This window comes from Dipodomys spectabilis, unplaced genomic scaffold (genome assembly GCF_019054845.1).
Source record: "Dipodomys spectabilis isolate Male_0828 unplaced genomic scaffold, ASM1905484v1 ptg000195l, whole genome shotgun sequence".
Taxonomy (NCBI): domain Eukaryota; kingdom Metazoa; phylum Chordata; class Mammalia; order Rodentia; family Heteromyidae; genus Dipodomys; species Dipodomys spectabilis.
The window spans coordinates 31,965-53,942 of NW_024870872.1; the positions used below are offsets into that span (position 1 = coordinate 31,965).

At 40.3% G+C, this 21,978-nt stretch overlaps 1 pseudogene; it reads left to right on the top strand.

The window, feature by feature from the left end:
• The first annotated feature begins 2,118 nt into the window (after positions 1–2,118).
• On the top strand, positions 2,119–2,215 carry LOC122121723 (annotated as a pseudogene).
• Positions 2,216–21,978: the final 19,763 nt, after the last annotated feature.

Here is a 21,978-nt window from a genome sequence, read left to right on the forward strand (position 1 = left end):
CACATTTCTGGAAGGCCCTTACTGAAAAACACAAATTGTGGGTGGTACTATTTCTGCACTTTAATGAATGGTTGAACGTGTTGGGCATTAGTGATGGGTAAATAATTCAACTCTATTGTAACTTGCTCCCTACACTTGAAAAACTTGTAATGTCACTAAGTATCATCTACTTGTCAAATGTTATTTTGGCGAATGTGATTTTAAAAAGTTAATTTGAAAAGGAATAATTTTCAGAATATTAAATGTAGATCATCATTGGTTTGAGAGTGACATTTTTATGCCACTGAAATATGTTGTACTGAAGTCCCAGTGTTTTGAAGCACTAAGGATCTTCTCAATATTTTTCTGAATTACATTTGAACTCTAAGTAAATTTTTCTGGGCCTTGGTAGACCAATTATCGATCTATCCTTCCAGGAACTACTTTTTGGCTCACTTATGCAGGACTAAAATCTTTCATTAATCATAGGGGAGGGATATTAAAAATAATCTTATGACACTTTGTGAACTTGTTCACTCATATGGGCTGGTCAGCTGTAAGTTGAATGTTTGAATTGTCATACATACTCTCAAATTTTGTGATCTCATCTTTCATTTTAAGTTGCCGTGCATTTCACAATTGCTTACTGCTAATTCCTGCATCTCAAGGAATTGGGGCCCTTAAATATAGGAAATTAGAACTTGAGATGGATCTTCAAATACTTTGTGTTGGCATGTTGCATGGGCCTTGGTGAGAAGTCTTGCCTCTGTTATCTGATGATGCCGATAACTGGGACCTGGGATCCTAGGAATCATTGTATCATGCAGAAGAATAATATTTGTTAGACACCTTATCAGCAAAATTTGGGCATAATTAGTAGGATTGCTTCAGAAATATGGAGAAAAACAGTTTGGGACCAGCGAGTTAAAACAATAAACAGAGAAGCAGAGCAAAATCCCTTTTAGATTAGCGGAAAACAACATTGTTTTTTTTTACCATGTGAATTCAGAAGACCAAGAACAGTTAGAATGTATCACAAGTTTATACCAAAGACATTGCTCTGATACTTCATATATTCTAATATACATTTTAAACCTAATTATTTATATTCCTATTCTATTTATTGGAATAAATAAATATTAATTTATTAGTGAAATTATCAACTAATTCTAGTAAGTTTCACTGTGTGAAATATAAAATCAACACATAAATATAAAATATATAACTATATAATATAAGAAAAAGACACATGTTTTGCATTGTTCTGTTGTGGTTACAGGATCAAAGGCAACTCTGTTTTAAAGTAGTATTCCATTATCTCTACCTCAGTGTTTGATAGAGTTGGACCTAAAGCTTTACCATTAAAACATTACCAATTAAAGGCCTAATAATGAGGAGAAACATCTGGACTTCTCCTGCAACTATGAAAATATTTCGTGATAGAAATGCAGTGGTGTAAGTTCCTGCCTGGTTGGATGGTAGACAGGCCAGGACATTAAGTAATCACGCATATGATCAATTTTTTCACCTTCTTGGCTTTAGCTACTTTTGAAATGTTAGATATAATAAACAATTATATTTTGATAAAATACCTTCTAGTCTGAACACTTCTGACTGAACTGTTCATCTCTCTATGATCCCTTGTAACATTTAAGTTTTGTTCAAGTAAAACAATCTATGTTGTCAGGGTAAGATATTCTGATTGGTCTGTTCCTACATGGGAGAAGAGTAAAGGGTCAGGTAGACATTTGTGCCAGTAAGACCTCATTTGGGAAAATGTCAGCTGCAGAATGTTATAAGTAGCTCTTAAGCAAGGCTTACTTTGAATCCATTAGCTCCACAAACCTAATTCAGTTGGATCAATAAGTACTTGAAAAAGCCATCACCTTTGGACCTAGCTATAAATTATTGAAAGTATGATCAAATTCCAAATGAAAAAGACTTAAAATTGTCATTGACAAAAAAAATTGCAAATGTGAGCAATCGATTGAACACGTAATTTTTCCCCTATTCACAGAATTTTAGGGAAATAATAGCATTGTTAGGAACAATAAGATTTCCTTGTTCCAAGTAGGCACCCACGGATATAAGCCTGTATAAAGATTGCATCACTAACTACTTAAATTTAGAAGATACTGCATGCTTCAGCAGCACGTATTCCCAAATTACAATACAGAGATTAATATGGCAATTGCACAAGGATGATATGAAAATTTGTGAAGTATTTCGTATTTTTCATTCTTCAGATGCAAGAAATGAAAAACAGTTATTAAAAAGTTGATTACAGGGCTGGGAAAGTGACTCAGTGGTAGAGCGCTTGCCTTGCATGCTCAAGGCCCTGGGTTCGATTCCTCAGCACCACATAAGCAAAAAGAAAAAAGCCGGAAGTGGCGCTGTGGCTTCAGTGGTAGAGCGCTAGCCTTGAGCTGAAGAGCTGAGGAACAGCGCCCAGGCCCAGAGTTCAGGCCCCAGGACCAGACCTAAAAAAAAAAAAAAAGTTGATTACAAAATAATAAGTGTAACAACAAACGTAATTCCTTTAAATTAAATTTAGTTTGGCATTAGTGTATTAAATCTTCACCTCAGAAAGGCGTTTACATAGCATAAACTTTACAAAACTTTTGAAATTAGACAAAATTGTCATTTTATCCCAAAGAAAAATAATATTAGGACCTAGGCAAAAAAGGAATCTAAAACTTTCTATATGGAAGACAATCTGAAAGGACACATTAATGAGCCTATATATTATAAAATAATATAGAATTCAAAGTATATCTAGGAAAGAATAAAATAAATTATGAACATTATGCAAACATAGAATATAGAATATTTTAAAATATTCTTTTTCAGACAACCACCAGAAATACTTTAGTTTCTGTACTACTCATTTCAACAGATACGTTAAAATTATTTCTGATTAAAAAATCACAAACTCTGCAGAAATCATTATACATGTATACAAAAACTCTTGAATTCATTTTGACATCCAATGCAGGCAATTCACTTGGAAGAATTCCACGGAATTCATGAATTTTTACAGTAAGTATTGGTGTTGCCGGGCGCTGGTGGCTCACTCCTGTAATCCTAGCTACTCAGGACGCTGAGATCTAAGGCTCACGGTTCAAAGCCAGCCCGGGAAGGAAAGTCCGTGAGACTCTTATCTCCAATAAACCACTAGAAAACTGGAAGTGAAGCTGTGGCTCAAGCGGTAGAGCACTCACCTTGAGCTGAAGAGCACAGGCATAGCGCCCAGGCCCAGTGTTCAAGCCCCATGACCGAGGGAAAAAAAAAAAAGATATTGTCCTTATTTGGATTGTGGAAATATTTTGTATGGACACAAAGGATGGACTTGCATTTTTGAAATTTAAGAAACTTAACCCGATCATTAGGACTTAAGAGAACAATTTGTACAGCCTTCCACAACTTCATGGAGGTAGTGATAAATACTTATCCTTTGGGCAATTTCAAATGCAGTTTCTTCTAAGTTGTTCTTCATGCCTGGTTTATATAATGGTTCAACAGAAGGAAATCCAGTGTATCTTTGCTATCTCAATTCTCAGCAGCAAGTTGTAAGGGGGTCAAGAGGCCTTTAGTTAGGGCATTGGTATCTGTATCATGATGAAGTAAGAAAGAAGCCAGTCTGGTATTATTCTGCATATATACACTGTGCAGGGGTGTCCAGCCATCTACAGTTATTGCATTTGCCACTTGAGCCACCAACTCATGGACAATTTCTAAGCGTCCACTGTCGGCTTCCAGATGAAGTGGGGTATACTCATCATCATCCCCTATTATTCACATGAGTGGCCTTTTTGAAAAGTAGTTTCCGCACTGTAGTAAGCTGAATATTTTCAGTAGCCCAATGAAGAAATTTACTTGGATCCTTCTCCATTTTTTGTCTTGCAATTGATACTATTCCTTACTTTTTCATCTTGTTCCTCATCTTTCTAAGAATTCACTAAGCAGAGACTTTGAGAGCCAGTGGGAATGAGGTTTCCATGTATTTCCCTAACAGTTCACATTGGTTGAACTGGTCAGAAATATCCGGTGAATTTTCTGCATATTTTTTCACCATGATTTATATTCTCTTTTTCTAATTTTACTATTCGAAATTATTCTAACTGGAGAGTAGGGAATTGATGGAGAACAGAGGAAAGATGTTCCTCCATATTCAAAGGTACAGACTGAAAATGAGAACCACTGATGTCTTCATGTGCAGCTTATTCTAGGAATGAGAAAATATGAAATAATGCCTTCTATATAAATGATTTGGAAAATGGCAGAGCAAAAAGTGAAATGATACAACCAAAAATATAAAAGCAAAATAAATTAGGATAATTATGGAGCAATCATATTATCTATGAGCACCATGAAATAGAGAAAGGAAGAGAGATACACATGTGCAATGACCTAGCTAGCCACAAAATCCATGCCTCTGATCAATTGATAGAGCAAACAAAATTGTATTTTTTTTAAAAAAGATTGAAATAGAATTTATGTATTTACTTGAAATTAGTAAATACATTTTTAGTAGCCTACATAAAGAGACATAGCTTTGACCAAATTACAGACAAGAATCTAAATCCTTGGTAATTCTAGTAACAGATCTGACTGAAATCAGTTGAATGACACTTTTCCTGTACAATGAAGAAATAGGTCCAAGCTAGTAAAGCAGCTAGAGAAGGCAGGCAGATTGTATCTGTGACAAAACTTTGTGTAAAATGGTTTTGAGGATTTCTTACTGGTGATCCACTTGCACTGGAAGCATGATTCTGAACTATTGCTTGCTGATTCTGAACTATTGCTTTGATCATTATATTCTCCAAGAAGAAAAAATGAGAATTGATAGTTTAGGACTACTAATACATTTTCACCTTCTCACTAAGCACCTTCAATCATCAAAATCACATGAAGACAATAGACAGACCTACTTTTTTAGATGAAAACAAGTGTCTTTAAAAAAAACAAGGAATTTATGTAGTCATGCATAGGACTTCTATTTTACTAATGCCTCATATGTTTTAATAATGTTAGGTAACAATAAATAATGGATCTATTAGAAAGCTCTTAAAGCTCATATGTTCAATAGTGAGTTCTCTTACACTGTATCATGGTATTTTTTGTTTATGGTCTTATGAAGAAATTTACATTACTAACTTGAATTTCTGACAGGACAGTATCATCACTGTACATCTTGCTTCTATACTCTCAGTTTTACATTACTATCTAAGTATGTGCATTAGATAACTATAGAGGAAAAAGAGGAAGCCACACTGATGGCTCATGTCTTTAATCCTAGTTAATCAGAAAGATGAAATCTGAGGACTGTGGTTTGAAAGCAGACCAAGAAAAAAAAGTCCATTAGATTCTGATTTGAAAGTGACCAGCAAAAGATAGAAATGGAGCTGTGGTACAAGCAATAAAATGCTAGCCTTGAGAAAACTGAAATAAAAAATAACAAATTCTGGCAAAAAGCTGTGTGTACAGTAGGAAATGCCCTGCTGTGTTAGGAGCCATTCCAGATGTGTGAGAGGCTCTGAGTTTTGTCTACAGTTGTTCGGAGACCAATATTGCCATCTTCCCGGGGGTTGGAATATTCATGTGCTCAAGGACTGCTGAGGCCTTGGACTACCCGTTGGTGTGTGTGTGTGTGTGTGTGTGTGTGGTGTGTGTGTGTGTGTGTGTGTGTGTGTGTGTGTGTATTTTTCCCTCATTTTTCTCTGTCCACTTGGTGAGTGCCTGTCTGCCTATTCCTAAATTCAGATGGTGCCGCTTCTCCATTGCAACCTTGCCTTTAGCCTCCTATCAGGATCTATAATGAGTCTTAAATTGTCAGAGTCCTAAATATTCCACTTTTCCTTTGGAGCCCAAGTTCAGCTATCCATATCTTTGTCCACCTCCAGAGGAGGTGTGTGTGTGTGTTTGCCAGGGCTTGAACTCAGAACCTAGGTGTTATCCTAGGTATCTTTAGCTTGTTTGCACAAGGTTGGTGCTGTACTACTTGAACTACGGTAGCTCAGCTTCCCATCTTTTTCGTGATTCTTTGGAGATAAGAGTTTGTCCAGGCTAGCTTTGAATCTTGATTGATCCATAGGTCTCAGCCTTGAGTAGCTAGGATTATAGGCATGAGCCACTGGCATCCAACTGCATGGATATCTTTTCCTACACTCTTCTGTTCTAACAGCTGTCTACTTGCCCTGGCCTAGATCTCTGACCTCCACATCAGCTTCCACCAGCCTCTGACTGTGAAGAACATAAAACTCAAACCTGATCCCATTCTTTTTCCTCAGGGGAGGAGGTTATGTTTCATCTGAAACCAGGGATAGGAGGGGTAGCTGTAGATGGGTGCTCAGCTGGAGAGAGGTAGTCTGTTTTAGCCAAGAAAGGAAGTGTGGCCAGATGCTAATAGCTCATGCTCTCATACTCCTAGCTCCTCAGGAGTCTGAGATCTGAGGATTGCCATTCAGAGGCAGCCCAGCTAGAAAAGACTGTGAGACTCTCTTCTGCAAATAACCACCCCAAAAGCTGGAAGAAAAGCTGTGGCTTAAGTGGAAGAGTGCTAGCCCTGAATGAAAAATGTGAGGGACAGAGCCCAGGACCTGAGATCAAACCCTAGAACCAAGGTGCTTATGCTTGCACACGCACGCACACACGGGCGCGCGCGCACACACACACACACACACAAACATACACAGGAAGGTGGTAATGATGAGCTGAGCTAGAACTGGGGGCAGTCCTGAGGCATTGTCACAGTAAACTCTACAGGCATATCAAGTGTTTTCTCCCTAAATCCTTCTTGGGCTGAGGGGTCTGGGCCATGGAAGTAAGTTCCATGGAACCAGTCCCTCCATTTGTGCACTGGGCCACAGGACCAAGGAGAGGGCACTATGGATGCTCATTTGTAGTCAGCCGACGATTGCAGACCTTCCTGTGTCCCTGAGCACTGGTGAGAAAAGCAGGCCTCTGAGGCCTGGGACTCCAGGGACAGGTACTGCTACAAGCATCAGCCAGCCGGCTGTGGATTCCTGAGCCTACAAGTCTTTCATGAGCCCAACTCAACACTTGCCCAAGGTGTGCCTGACAAATTCACACTCTTGTGATACCTGCATGAATGGGCATTACCTGGTATGAAATCTTGCAGCTTCTGCCCCGCCTGGCTCAGAACTGTGGTCTGAGACGTCAATTTACTGCTCAGATCCACATTACATGCATGACAGATGCCATTCTAATTATCTCCATGCCCCATGGCTCCACCCTTCTCTGGTATTATGTCTTGCTTTGTAGACAATGGCCTCCAAACAGGCTGCTCTCAAGCCGCGTAGGACACCTAGACACTGGGAGACCCTTAGGGGCCCACTGGAAAGTACTCTGCCTAGAGCCACAGAGGTACTAGTAGGCCAGGGGTTGGTCATGGGGCTTGAACTCTGGGACTGGGCGTTGTCCCTAAGCTCTTCAGCTTACCACTTGAGCTAAAGAGCCACTTCTGGTTTTATGGAGGTTCCTTGGAGATCAGAGTCTCTCGGACTTTCCTGCTTGGGCTGGCTTTGAACTGTGGTCCTCACATCTCAGTCTTCTGAGGACTAGTCTTTCACCACAGTGAAGTAGGAGCTCCTGAAAGCTTTTCTTTACTTTTTTTGTGCCATTACTGGGGCTTGAACTCAGGGTCTGGGCTCTGGTCTCTTAACATTTTCCCTCAAGGTTAGCACTTTACCACTTGAGCCACAGCTCCATTTCTGGCTTTTAGTAGTTCATTGGCAAGAAGAGTCTCACTAACTTTCCTCCCCTGAGCTGGCTTCACATAAGATCTCTATCTCAGTCTCCTGAGTAGCTAAGATTTACAGGGGTTGAGCCACTGGTGGCATTGTGCTAGAAGCTTTTCTTTTCTTTTTATTGTGAAAATACTGTACAGAGGGGTTAAAATTACATGGGCAAGATAATGAGTACATTTCTTACCAAGCATTGTAGCCTCCTTCTTTGTTTCCCCTTCCGATCACTTCCCAGCCTCCCCTCGGTCCCCCACCCAACCTTCCCCCCCCCCCCGCACCAAAGTTGTAAAGTCCGTTTTAAACATGACAACTTATACTTCTCATTGTTGCAATGGGTCAAACAAGCGTTCTTCCCTGCGTTTGCCCTGCCTTCTATATGCAAAGGATGTCAGAGGGTCAGGAGCTGTTAAAAATAAGATTCCAGCCACAGGAAATGGATGGGGTCCCTGGTAAAAAGCCGAGCTAATCTTCCCCCTGGGCCCCATTGTGGGAGGAAGCCAATTTGACACTTTTTTTTTTCCTTTTCTGTGAAAGTCCTGGGTCTCAGTATGATGTATAATCCATATGCAAATATATCCTATGTGATATGATGTAATAAAAGAACTATTATATGGGTAATAATACTAAATAAACAAGGGTAATAAAGATCATATGCAGTAAACCCATGCATGAAAATAGATCTCATATATTAGTATTACTTTTGCCAGTGCTGGGCTTCATTTCAGGCCCTGGGAACTAGTCTGAATTTCTTGTCTTCAAGGACAGTGAGCTTTTCCCCTTCACCCACAGTGTCACAGAGTTATCCAGACCCTCAGTTCAAATAAAAGGCCTGCCAGAAAAATGGTGCAAATTCCAAATCAGGGCCTTATAATAATTATTATTTTTTTGGCCAAGCATGGGGCTTGCATTCAGGTCTTGGCATCTCTGCCACAGCCCACCCTTGGATCCTAGGACCCTAGTTCAAATCTTGAGGCTGGCAAAAAAAAAGGAGAAGCATAAAACTGAGAAGTTCAAGAGGTGGTTTTTTACTTTTTTTTCCCTTTGTATTGTGACCATCCTGGATGTAAATGACAAGGCAAGAAAGAGTACATGACTTTGCATTGCTGATGTTTGGCAGACTATTAAAGAAGCCATAGCCAAAACTGGCAACTTAGGTCTGGAGGTCAAATCCTGGGATTGCCACTAATGAATGGCAGAGATTCTAAAAACCCATTCCCATGTACATCTATACAAATGGAATGTTATAAAAGTAACAAGTAAATTAGTAGTTAGTGTTTGATTATATTATAAAATTATTCACAACATTTATAATACAATGACTAATTTTCAATTAATACTTTATTATGTATTCAATCATGATCCTTACAAAAGGAAGGAATAATTTAATTCCCAGTAATCAGTAGTAATATCGTATATGCAATTTCATAGTATACAGACATCTCTCTCTTGTTTCATGCATCTAGAGCTATCCATCTATCTATCTATCTATCTATCTATCTATCTATCTATCTATCTATCTATCTATCTATCTGTCTGTCTGTCTGTCTGTCTCTCTATATATCTATATATCTGTAGAGATATGTATCTATATCTCTGTAGAGATATAGATAGATAGATAGAGATATATCTATATCTCTGTAGAAATATAGATAGATAGATAGAGATATATCTCTATCTCTATCTCTCTCTATCAGCCACTACTATGGCTTGTTCCCAGGTCCTCAGAACTGGCTGGAAGCTCAGTTTGCCAAAGGCTTTTGTTCTACAACTGACCCTTTCATGAATTGGGCATTGTGGGCTGTGAGTTCAAATCCCAGCATGGCCAAAATTCTATATTTGGTGTCAGAAGCCAATTTTGACACATTTTTTTCCTTGTCTGTGAAAGTTCTGGGTCTCAGTATGATGTATAATCTATATGCAAATAGATCCATGTGATAAGATATAATAAATGAAATAGATGCTATATATGTATTATCACTAAATAAAATAAAAACAAGGGTAATAAATGTCATAAGTTTTGAACCCATGCACGTAAATAGATCTCATATATAGATATTATTTTTTTCAGTACTGGGGCTTGAAATTGGGCCCTAAAATTCTTGCTGAAATTCTTGTCTTCAACGACGGTGAGCTTACTCTCCCCCATAGTACCACAGAGTTACCCAGACCCTGAGTTCAAATCCCAGGCCTGCCAGAAAAACAGTGCAAATTCCAAGCCAGGGCCTTAATATTTTTTTTGGCCATGCCTGGGGCTTGAACTCAGCTCGTGCAACTCTGTTTCAGTTCTGATCATCCTAGGCTGCTGTGCAGCTTCTGGACCCACAGCCCATCCTGAGATCCTAGGACCTGAGTTCAAACATTGGGACCATCAAAAAAAAAAGTAGAAGTGCTAGGAAGATTGCTTAGTAAACAGTGCTTGCCTTGCATATATAAGGCCCTGGGTTAGATTCCTCAGCACCATATAAGCAGAAAAACCTGGAAGTAGTCTTATGGCTCAACTGGTAGGGTGATAGCCTTGAGCTGAAGAGTTGAGGGAAAGCACCCAGACCCAGAGTTCTGGCCCCCAAACTGAAAACAAAGGAGAAGGATAAAACTGGGAAGTTCCAGAAGGCAGTTTTATATGTTTTTTTTTCTTTGCATTGCAACCATTTTGGTTCTAAATGACAGGGCCTGGAAAGTGTACGTGACCTTGCCCTGCTGAAGTTTGGTGGGCTATCAGGGAAGCCATAGCCAAAATCAGCAACCTAGGCCTGGGTGTGAATCCCAAGACTGCCACCTATGAATGGCAGGAGATCCTAAGAAATGCATTTTGATATATATCCATACAAATGGAATGTTGCAAAGTAATAATTACATTAGTAGTGTATGATTATATGATAAAATTATACACAATAATTATAGTATATTGACTAATTTTCAATTAATACTTTATTATGTATTCAACCATAATACTTAAATAAAGGAAGGAATAATTTATTGATAATTCGTAGTAATATAGTATATATAATTAATTAATATACAGACATACCTGTCTTGTTTTATACATACATATATATATGTACTTATATATGTATGTGTATATATGTGTGTGTGTGTGTGTGTGTGTGTGCGTGTAACAATCTACATATCTATTTCTACACTTGACGTTCCTGGGGCTCTGTGGTAGAGTGCTCGCCTAGTATGTATGAAGCCCTGGGATCCATTCCACAATATCACATGCACAGAATTAACAGCAAGTAGTGCTGTCATTCAAGAAGTGGAGCACTGCTGTTGAGCATGAAAGCTTAAGGATTGTGTTTAGGCCCTTACTCAGGCCCCAGGACTGGCACCAAAAACAAGTTAGAATATTCTGACTGCAAGTATAGAAGGCCAGGATTTCAAATACCTCATCACAGAGCAAGCTGCGAGTCTGAAGCCGATGGATGCCACCTAACATGACTTAGCCAGAGGTCAACAGCTGCAACCCAGCACCATGGAACCAGATGATGCTGGCTCACCCCTTGCTGCTTGGGGGATGATATCAGACACTGGTGGGTTGAAAACTCAGCCCTGACAGGAAGTCTGCGAGACTCTGAGCTGTGCCTCAAAATGGTAGAGCTCTAGCCTTGAGGAAAAGATCCTCGGACAGTACCTCCAAACTATGAGTGAAATCCCCGAGGCTGATGATACTCCCCACAAAAAAAACACCCCTCTAAACCGTAAGATGTTAACTTGTGTGGTTTGTGATGTGTATGTGAAAGAGTGGTGATACTGATGAAAGCACGTTAAATCTAAAGACAGTTTATACTATACAGCTATGTGATGAAACCTTCCTGGGGTGCTCGGTCCTGAGTCTTTCACGGGGTGCTGGATCATTCATGGGGTACTGTGTGCTGAGTCATTCACAGGGTGCTATGTGCTGAGTCCTTCACGAGTTGTATTCTTTCATCTGGTCCTTATAAGAGCTACACAAGTAAGATGATTGTGCAGATGAGTAAGTTGAGGCTCAGATATGTCCCCAAGGCAGGGCCAAATTTATGTATATATTTAGCTCTAGTGACGTCTCCTGCAGACAATTGTTTTGGTTTAATTTTCACCATCATGAACCTTGAACTCACAGCCTAGGTGCTGAATTTCTTCTTGGGCTTATGGCTAAAGTTCTACCATGCTGAGCCAAGAACCTCCTTGCAGCAAAGTGTCAGGGCTTAGGTGTCTTTAGCTGAGGTCTATCATCCTGTCTGCTCAGGAAGCTGAAGATCTTGGTTCAAAGCAACTTCAGATCATGGTCCAAAGCCACCCTGGGCAGGAAATTTCTTGAGATGGTTATCTCCTAAAACCACCAGAAAGCCTGAAGGGGCCCTGTAGCTCAAGTGCTAGAGCGCTAGATTTGAGCTGAAGAGATGAGAGATAGCACCCAGGCCCAAACTTCAACTCCTCCAACTTACAAGAAAAGAAAGAAAGAAACCTGAAGTGGAGTGCTGGGAATTTTTCCTAGGGGTAGACTGCTTTGCATGTGTGAAACCCTGGGTTTGAATCCTCAGTACCACATCCATAGAAATGTTCCACATCCCTGAAATGGCACTGTGGCACTGTGGCTCAAGTAGTAGAGTGCTGTCCTTGTACAGGAGAAACTCAGATACAGTGGTTAGGTCCTGAGTTCAAGCACCAGGACTGGTATATGCACACACACACACACACACACACACACACACACACACACACACACACACGGAGGCATCGTTGCCAATAATGAATCATTTCATTAGGTATAGCTCCCTAATTGTCTACCAGGAGCACTCTTGAATTAATGGTAGCAGTTTGTTTCAACATTGAAACATAATCTTATAAAGACAGAATGAGTGCAGGGAACTTGGCCTGCCCTGGGATGTGGCACAAATGAAGTTTTCCTGTCAAAACAGAGCACTGGGGAGAGAGAGAGCTTGGGGTAAAAAGAGGCCTTTTTCTCCTGACCTTCAGAGCCTGCCCACACTCATTCTCAGTAATTGGCCTGGATGAATTGTTTGTTACACAGCTGTACAGGAGTGAGGCCTTTTGTCTGCCTGTTCCAACAATGAAGCAGAGTTCCTCCAGCAGCCTTGGGTATGGAGAACCCCTCAGGCTACTCTGGGAACATTGAGGGTAACCCCGGAATATGCACTGTTTAGAAAGCACTGTCTGTGCTATGAAACCATTCTATTCAAAGCAAATTTCCTAGCTGGGTGCCTTTCTTCATAGAACCTCTGGATGTTCACTGATACAAATGCATGCATACATACTCAGACACATGGAGTTAATGGCTTTTTTGTAGCAGGTTCTGAGGCTTGAACTGTTAGCCTAGACATTTTCCCTGAGCTCCTTTTACTCAATGAACCATTTTATTGTGTCTTAAACCATGATTATGATAGCCTGGGATGCAGCTTCTATACCCACATATGATCCAGGGAACCTAGGACCCGAGTTCAACTCCCAGCACTGGCAAAAGTACATCAAACCAACAAAAATGGAGGAGGAAAAACCCAGGAAGTTTCACACAACAGTTTTACATTTGTTTCCTCAGCACTGTTACCCTCCTTGGTCTCAATGACTAGTCTTTTAATTGTATGTGACCTTGCATGACAAAAGCTGGAGGGGTATCAGTAAAGCCTGAGTCCAACCCAGATATGTAGGCCCTAAGTTCGATCCTGGGACTGCACCTACACACTGCCGAAGATCTAGGAAACTTGTTCCTATGTATTGGAACACTAATAAAATGTTTGAAATGTACTAATTGAATTACTAATTAGTTAGTCATTCTAGTATAAGATTGTATGTAATAAATATAGGTCATTGATTAATTCTTCATTAACTGTTCTACCGTGATTAATTAATAGAGGCATAATTTTAGACCGAATAATTGGTAGTAAAAGAATATATTAAAAATAAGATATAGACATCACTCTTTATATAGTGTTATACACTAGAATCTACATAAATGTATATCTGTCTGTATATATTTATGGATGTATATACATATGTAAATACACACAAAAATGCACACACACACACTGCAATCTAAACATCTATCTGTTTATATATTGGCCATTCCTAGGGCTTGATCTCAGGTCCTCAATTTTGCCTGCCAACTTCACTTGCATCAGACTACTCTGCTAACATTTAACCATTCATGAAGTGAATTCATGAGTTCAAGTCACAGAACTGCCAAAAACTTAATCCTTTTGGACAAAATAATTGTCCCACTTGTTTTCCTTATCAATGAAAGTCCTGGGTCTCAGGAATGATCTAGAATACATAGGGAAATTTTTGTCTTATGTAATAGGATACAAAAAATGGTATATATAATCATGCTCACTAAAATGCATAAAAAAATTAATAAAACACAAAATAAAATGAATACACTAACCTTAATATGCAGTAAATATGTGTATGTAAATATAAACCATCTGTTAAAAATGTATATGTATATTATTCTTTTAAGTGCTAGGAATTGAATTCAGGCCCTAGGAGCAGGCCTGGATTTTTTGTCTTCCAGCACGGTGAACTTCCCTATCCCCCACAGTGCTGCAGATTTACCCAGACCCTGAGTTCAATTCCCAGGCCTGGCAGAATAAAGGGCATGAATTTCAAGCCAAGGAGCCTCATAATATTTTAACTATTTTTAATGTATGAATATATGTACCTATTTATTTATTTTTATTTTGTCAAGCACAGAGCTTGAACTCAGGTCGTGGCAATTCTGCCTCAGCTTTGATCATTCTAGGCTCGGGTGCAGCCACTGGACCCACAGCCGAACTTGGGTTTCTGGGCCCCAGAGGCTGACAGGAAAAAAATAATAATGCGACATAGGAAAAAAAAAAGGCAACTTGCAGATGGTTGCCAGTTTTACATTTGTTTGCTTTGCAAGGTGACCATCCTGTGTGTGAATGACACATTTGAAAAATGTCGGTAACCTGGGTTCACTGAAGGCTGGCGGGCTACCAGGAAAGCCATAGGCCAACACGGCAACATAGGCCCTGTGTTGGAAGCCCCTTCCTGTCCTCTACCAATGGAGGGAGATCTTAAGAGTCTCATTCCTATTCATAGGAATACCGATGGAAGATTATGAATGGCAAGGTGGAATTGGTTGTTTCTGGATACTACTATACAATTAGACAGAGTGATTTTAGGAGGCCAATGGATATTAATGAGTTTTTTTAAACATTCAAAGAATATTATTACATGGATGCAATAGTTTCCAGACAGTGGATGATTTAATTAATAATTCATTATGTATGAAAAGAATAATATTAATTATATGGAAGTATACTAAATATCCAAGAATTGGTAGAAATGTGGTCAATATAACTGAAGAATGTATAGACATCTCTGGCACTCTATAAAGATCTATATTTTATTTTGTAATACTATCTGCTTGTCAATCTGTTCTTATTTTGTCCATCCGTGGGGCTTGATCTCAGGTGCTGGAAATGACTGTCAGCTAAATATGCTCCAGGCTGGCATGCTGACACTCAGCCTTGTAGGCTGTGAGTTCAGATGCCAGCACTGACAAAAATTGAATCGTGTAGTAAGAAGTCCATGGTGACTCATGTTTTCCTTTTCTGTGAAAGTCCTGCATGTCAGGTGTGAAGTTCCATACATAGGCAAATCTATATCCTATGTAATAAATATTTCATGTGTAATAACCATCAATAAAATAAATGGTAAATAAATGAATAAAGCAAAAATAAATGAATAACTATACTAAGTGCGATATGGGGGTCAGCATCTGGGGCTCTATCTCAGGGCCTAGGAAAGGCCTGGCAGCTGAATTGGCTATAGGTTGCTATGCTGACCATCACTCATTCATGAATTGAACCTTCTAGGCCCTGAGTTTAGATCCCAGCACTGCCAAAAATGTAATTGTGGAGTTTAGAAGCTGAGTGTGACACACATTTTCTTTTTCTTTGAAAGTGCTCAGTGTTAGGTAGAATGTATAATTCAGATGCAAATCTATATGCTATGTAATAGGATGTCATAAATGGAAAAAATGACATAGGGGGAAGAATTGTCACTACAATTCTAATGACAGCTTGTTGAATAGCGCTATGTGCTGAGTCCTTCATAGGGTGCTCTGTGCTGAGTCCTTCATTGGGTGCTGGGCGCTGAGTCTTTCACAGAATGCTGTGTGCTGAGTCATGCAAAGAGTGCCATGTACTGTGTCCTTCACAGGGTGCATTCTTTCATCAGGTCCTTGTAAGAGTTCTACAACTGAGATGATTATGCAGACAAGAATATTAACTCTCAGATATGTCCCCATGGCAGGAAAAAAATTATATATTTCTGAAGAGTAATGAGTTGTCTCCTGCAGACAATTGTTTTGTTTTGTTTTTTCTCAGTCATGAACCTCGAACTAGGGGCCTGGGTGCTGCCCCTTACCTCTTGGCTCATGGTTAGCACTCCACCAAGTGGAACCAAGGATCACCTTGCAGCAGAGTTCACAGCCTAGGGGTCTATAGCTGAGGTTGTCATCCCGCCTTCTCAGGAAGCTGAGATTTGAGGATCTGGGTTCCAAACTATCCCAGGCACAAAAGGTACCATGAGCCTATTTTCTCCAATTGACCACTAAGAAACCTGAAGTTGAAGTTGGGTGTTTGTTGCTCATGCCTGTTATACTAACTACTCAGGAGGATAAGATACAAGGATCATGGTTAAAAGCTAGCCTGAGCTAGAAAGTCCTTGAGACACTTAGCTCTGATGGACCACCAGAAAAACTGAAATGGCGTTTTGGCTCAAGTGGTAGAGCACAAGACTTGAGCTAAAGAGCTCAGGGACAGCACCCAGGCCCAGATGTCAACTCCTACAATAACAACAACAAAAAGACAGAAACAAACTAACAAACCTGAAGTAAAGGGCTGAGAATGTGCCTTAGGAGTAAAGTGCTTTTCATATATGTAACCCTGGGTTTGATTTCTCAGGACATCACTAAAAAAAAAGCCTGAAGTATCTCTGGCTCAAGTGGGAGAGGGCTATCCTTGTACAAGAGAAACTAGTTATAGTGCTCAGGTACAGTGCTCAGGTCCTCACTTCAACCTCAAGGAATGGTGTATGAGTCTGCGTGCATGTGCACGCACGCGCGCACACACACACACACACACACACACACACAGACTAGAATTGATGCTGCTACACAAAATGGTAAAACAACGGGCTTCTGTACTGAGCTCATGGTCAGCACCCCAGGCTTGTTTTCAAATCCAATACCTAGCCACCCAGGGCTCAACTAGGAGAGATCAAAGGTTTCAAAACCTGATGAGATTCACCAGCCCTTGATGACAGGAAGCTTTGATATCAGATTTGTGCTTGGATTTCCCAGGCTTCCAGAATGCTAGAGAGGAATCATAGGACCATCGTCGCCGTCACTGAAACATTTCTTGAGGTTCAGTGCCCTAGTTTTCTGCAAGAAGGACTCCAGAATGTTATTGAACACTGTATCTGAACACCGGAATATAGTCTCACAAAGGCAGGATAAGTGCACAGGACTTGGCCTGCCATAGGAGGTGGCACAAATGAAGGCTCCCTGTCAGTGCTCTCCCCGAGCATTGGGGAGAGAGATAGTTTGGGGTACAAAGAGACCGTTTTCTCCTGACCTTCAGAGCCTGCCCAAAATCATCCTCACTATCTGACCCAGATGGAGTTGTTTGTTACACAGCTGTACAGGAGTGAGGGCTTTTGTCTGCCTGTCCATTCAATGAGAAAGACTTCTTCCAGCAGGCCTGGGATGCAGAGAAACCCTCAGTCTACCCTAGGAACAGTGATGGAAGCCCTGGATTGTACACTGTCATGAAAGCAGTCTCTGTTACGAGATCATTTTATTGAATACAAATTTCCTAGCTTGGTGCCATTCATCATAACTACTCTGGAGCTTCACCTATAGGAATACATCCATACATACCCAAAGACATGGAGGTACATGCTCTTTTTGAGTGGTCAGGTCCTGGGGTTGAGCTATGATCCTAAGCATTGTCTCTGAGCTCCTTTTGCTCAAGGGTAGTGCATTAACCTTTCTGTGATCTCTTAGAAATAGTAGTGTCATGAACTTTCCTATGCTGACTGGATTCAAACTCAGGTTCTCTACATCTCAGACTCCTGAGGAGCTGGTTTTAAAGTGAGAAGCCACTGGTACATTCTTTCTTTTCTTCTTCACTTTTTAATCTGGAAAATCTGACTTCTTAACAGGGTCATTCCAATGGTTTGAATTTATAGGTTAACTACCCAATATTCATCATAGCTGCTTTCTCTAGGAAGGATTTTCTCTCTTCATCTTCTCATCTGGTCACAGGTTTGTAGCCAAACGTGACAAATGAGTGTCACAGGATTTGGGAGCAAATGTCCACAGGACATGCCAGTACTGTCAATTAGCATTGAGCTGCAGTGAATTTTCCTACTCAGGATGAGAGGACTGAAAGCTAGAGCGATCCCCATACTGTCTGCATTGCTCCTTTTGCCTAGAAAATGATCTAATGATTATGAGTGTTGTGTGTCTCCAACCTTATGTATCTAGAACACACTAGAAGCATCTTCTTGTATCTCTTTTTCTCTAGTGCCTCTTGAAATTTAGATTAAGGGTTTGTGTGGAGGGGCTCCTCGGTGAATCCCTGAGGAAAGCCGCTTGAAGACTCTTTGGGAGATTGCCGTTCAAAGTCAGCCTGAGCAGGAAGTCTGTCTGACTCTTATCTCTTAAAACACCAGAAAACTAGAAGTGAAGCAGTGGGCCAGAGGATAGAGCTCTAGCTTTGAGAGAGAAAGCTGAGCAGGAGACAGAGGCTAGACCAGGCAGGAAATCCTGGGAGGCAGTTATGTCCAATTAATGAACAGATGGCTGGAAGTGGATCTGTGGTGGTGGTAAAGCCTCAGCCTTGGGAAAAACAGCTGAGGAATGCAGTGGGCCCTGTGTTCAAGTCCTGGGATAGGCACAAAATTTTTTCAAAAAGAGAAGGCCAAGTTTATGTATCAGTGTCCTACCTAGTTATGTGTGTATATTACTTCCCTGAGTACAAACAGACCATATGCAATTCTTCTCCTTTTATTTACTGGTTTATTTTTCAGATATGCTCCTTGCGCATACTGCATCATTGCCTTCATTTCAGGCCGATGGCTTTTCTCTTCCAGGGTTCCAGGCCTGTGTCCTTATATGAAGCACACTGAAGCTCTCAGCAGCCTTTATTTACATTTTATTATGGGGTCAATGCAAGAATAGTCACAAATCAGGCAGGGGAAGAGAAGGTCAGGTTTCATAGAAGTAACCAGTATTCAGAAAATTAAACTTGGGGATGTAAAATGGCAGCATACTTATGTAAAAACTACCATTAAGGAAAAGATGAGGGGGCTGGGAATGTGGATTAGTGAGAGAGTGCTTGCCTAGCCTGCAAGAAGCCCTGGGTATGATTCCTTGGTAGCACACACACACACACACACACACACACACACACACACACACAAAGACAGAATTGGTGCTGTGGCTCAAGTAGTAGAGTGCTAAAGAGAGTGTCCTGGCCTTGACTTCCACCCATGAACTGGCAAAGAGATACCTAGGTAGGTGGGTGGGTAGATAGATAGATAGATACATACATACATACGTACGTACTTACGTATGTACATACATACATACATACATTGATACATAGATACATAGATAGATACATAGATAAGAGATAGATAGGAGATGATAGATGAATCTGGGAAAGAAGGGAACAATTCCCAGTCATGAGGCCTTCTGCAGCATGCCAGGGCACCAGCATTGCCTTCACAAAACTACAGGGCAGGAAGACTGTCTGTTTCCCACTTCTCAGGCAGCAAAGGGCCCCAGAGTCAAAAGGGCAGAACTCGGTTCTAACTCAGAGGCATGGAAACAGAAAAGAAAGGGCCCTGCCTCTCCCTGGATTGGGGATTTGCATTAATGATGTGGAGAATGAAGGAAGGAGAAAGGACTGGCAGAGGTAGAAGAAGGGCCTTCAAATCTGACAGATGGAGAGTGAAAAACACACTCACGAAGTCCAGAGAGCAGTGTTTTTCTACTCTGTTACTATGTCCCCCACTAAACTGGCTCTCTATTGTTAAGCTAAAGATAGCCTGAGGCTCCCTTCACCTGAGGGAGGAAGGTTAATTAGTCATTGTTTGAAGAGGCTAAGAAAAGCTTGACAATAGTGTAACTCTAACAAATGTTTCAGGTTTCCCCCCATTGGTGGCTGTGCCTGGAATGATTGAAGTGGTTTTGCAGCTCACTTCCCTGTTGAATGTGTACATTCTGCCTCCTAATCCTGTAGGCCTGGTCTCTGCATCTAGCCTGGCTTTTGAAATTGTTTTCTGCCTTAATTACAGTGTTACACTGGAGTTCTTCCTGCTAACATGGCTAGGGCTTGGATCCTGAGAACTTCATTTGAACCCATGATGGGTCAATAATGTTTCTTGATTCTATAGCTCAAGAACTCTAAGAATATTTAGAGTCTAAGTACCATGGGAAACACAGGAAGCTCTAGAACATCTGACCTTTCAGAAATGGAAGTCTGAGTGTCATAGACTTTTCTGCCCTGGCTGTCTTCACCCTGTGATCCTGAAACCTCATCCTCCTAAACTAGGGCAACGGGCCTGAGCTACTGGTGCTCTGCTAGGTTCAGAATTGTAATAACATTGACAATACAAATCAACTGCTTATCACAAAGGGCTTTGGGAGCATATTAAACCTTTCAACATTGGACCTTTCAGAACCATGTAGGACACAAAGTTACAATGCTAGAGTCTGAGAGGCAGGGAATATGGATGTCCTACACTTGAACCTTGAGCTCTGACTCCTATTCTGGTGTAAATCAGTGTTGATTTCCCAAAGAATGTTCTCTTAATTAACAAATAGGAAAAGTACTTTGATTAATCCTCACTTTTTTCCAATTGTTTGTCTCTAACTCAAGTCTGGGCACTGTCCCTGAGCCAATAAGCTCATGGCGAACACTCTACCACTTGAGCCGCAGCACCACACAGGGTCTTTTTGTGCTTCACTGGAGATAAGAGTCTAACAGGCTTTCCTTGCCTAGACTTTGAACTCAGCTTCCTGAGAATCAGCTTCCTGAGAATCTAAGTTTCCAGGTGTGAGCAATGGCATCTGGCCTATTGTTTTTGATAGTCCTGGGGCTTGATCTTAGAGCCTGGGTACTGTCTCTGAACTTCTTTTTCTCAAGGATAGCCACTTGAGCCACTCCACAGCTTCTGGCTTTTTTTGAGTATGTAGCACTGAGGTTTCAATCCCTGGCATTCATGCATGCTGAGCGAGCTCTTTACCACTAAGCCACATTTCTATCTCCACCCTTACAATTTTATCCCTCACTTTCATATCCTCAAGAAAAGGCTTCTGACCATAAATCATCTAAATAAATCCCAATAGGAAGATAAACATACTTGGGAGAGACTCTAAACATGTGAATACTGTGACAAATGCTTCCATTTAATTACGTATTGTTTCAACACTTAATAAAATAGTAATGAAAAATGAGTCAATGTCCCAAATTATTGTGTATAATTTTATAATAGATGTGCAAAATGTAATAAATATTGTGTTTATAATAAATACAATAATCAATAAATGAGTAAAACAAAAATAAAATACAAAATCAATAATAAAAATCGTAATATGAAATTAACATACATATGTAATTATATATAATACATTACACATGCATAGAAATACTTTTTCCATTGCAGAACCTTCATTCAGGTCCTGGGAATTCTAGCATGAATTTCTTTTCCTCAATGACAATGAGCTTCGCCTTCACCCATGGGGCAAAAGAGTTACCTGGACAGTGTGCTCAAATCATAGCAATGGCAGAAATACTTGCCCCAGTTCCAATTTTTTTAATGGAAGTATCTATGTTTATTCAGTTCCCTACTGAACATTAAAAAAAGACAGTGCAGAATTTTTTACAGCTATTCACACAACCTTCCTTTACCTCCAAAGTGCTTGTCGGAGAACTATATTGTTTCTGTGTTTTGTACTTTTTTATTGTAAAAATGTTGTACATTGGGGATACAGTTACAAGAGCAAGGTAATGAGTATATTTCCTATTGAACATTGTTGATTCCTCGTTTGTTTTCAGCCTACCATTCCTTCCCTCCCATCTCCACAACTATTTTCCCCTAAGTCAGTGACTTAGTTTTTCATTTTTGTTTGGCATGGGATTTGAACTCAAGTAGTGGCAACTCTTCCCTGACATTACTACAGATTTACTAGGAT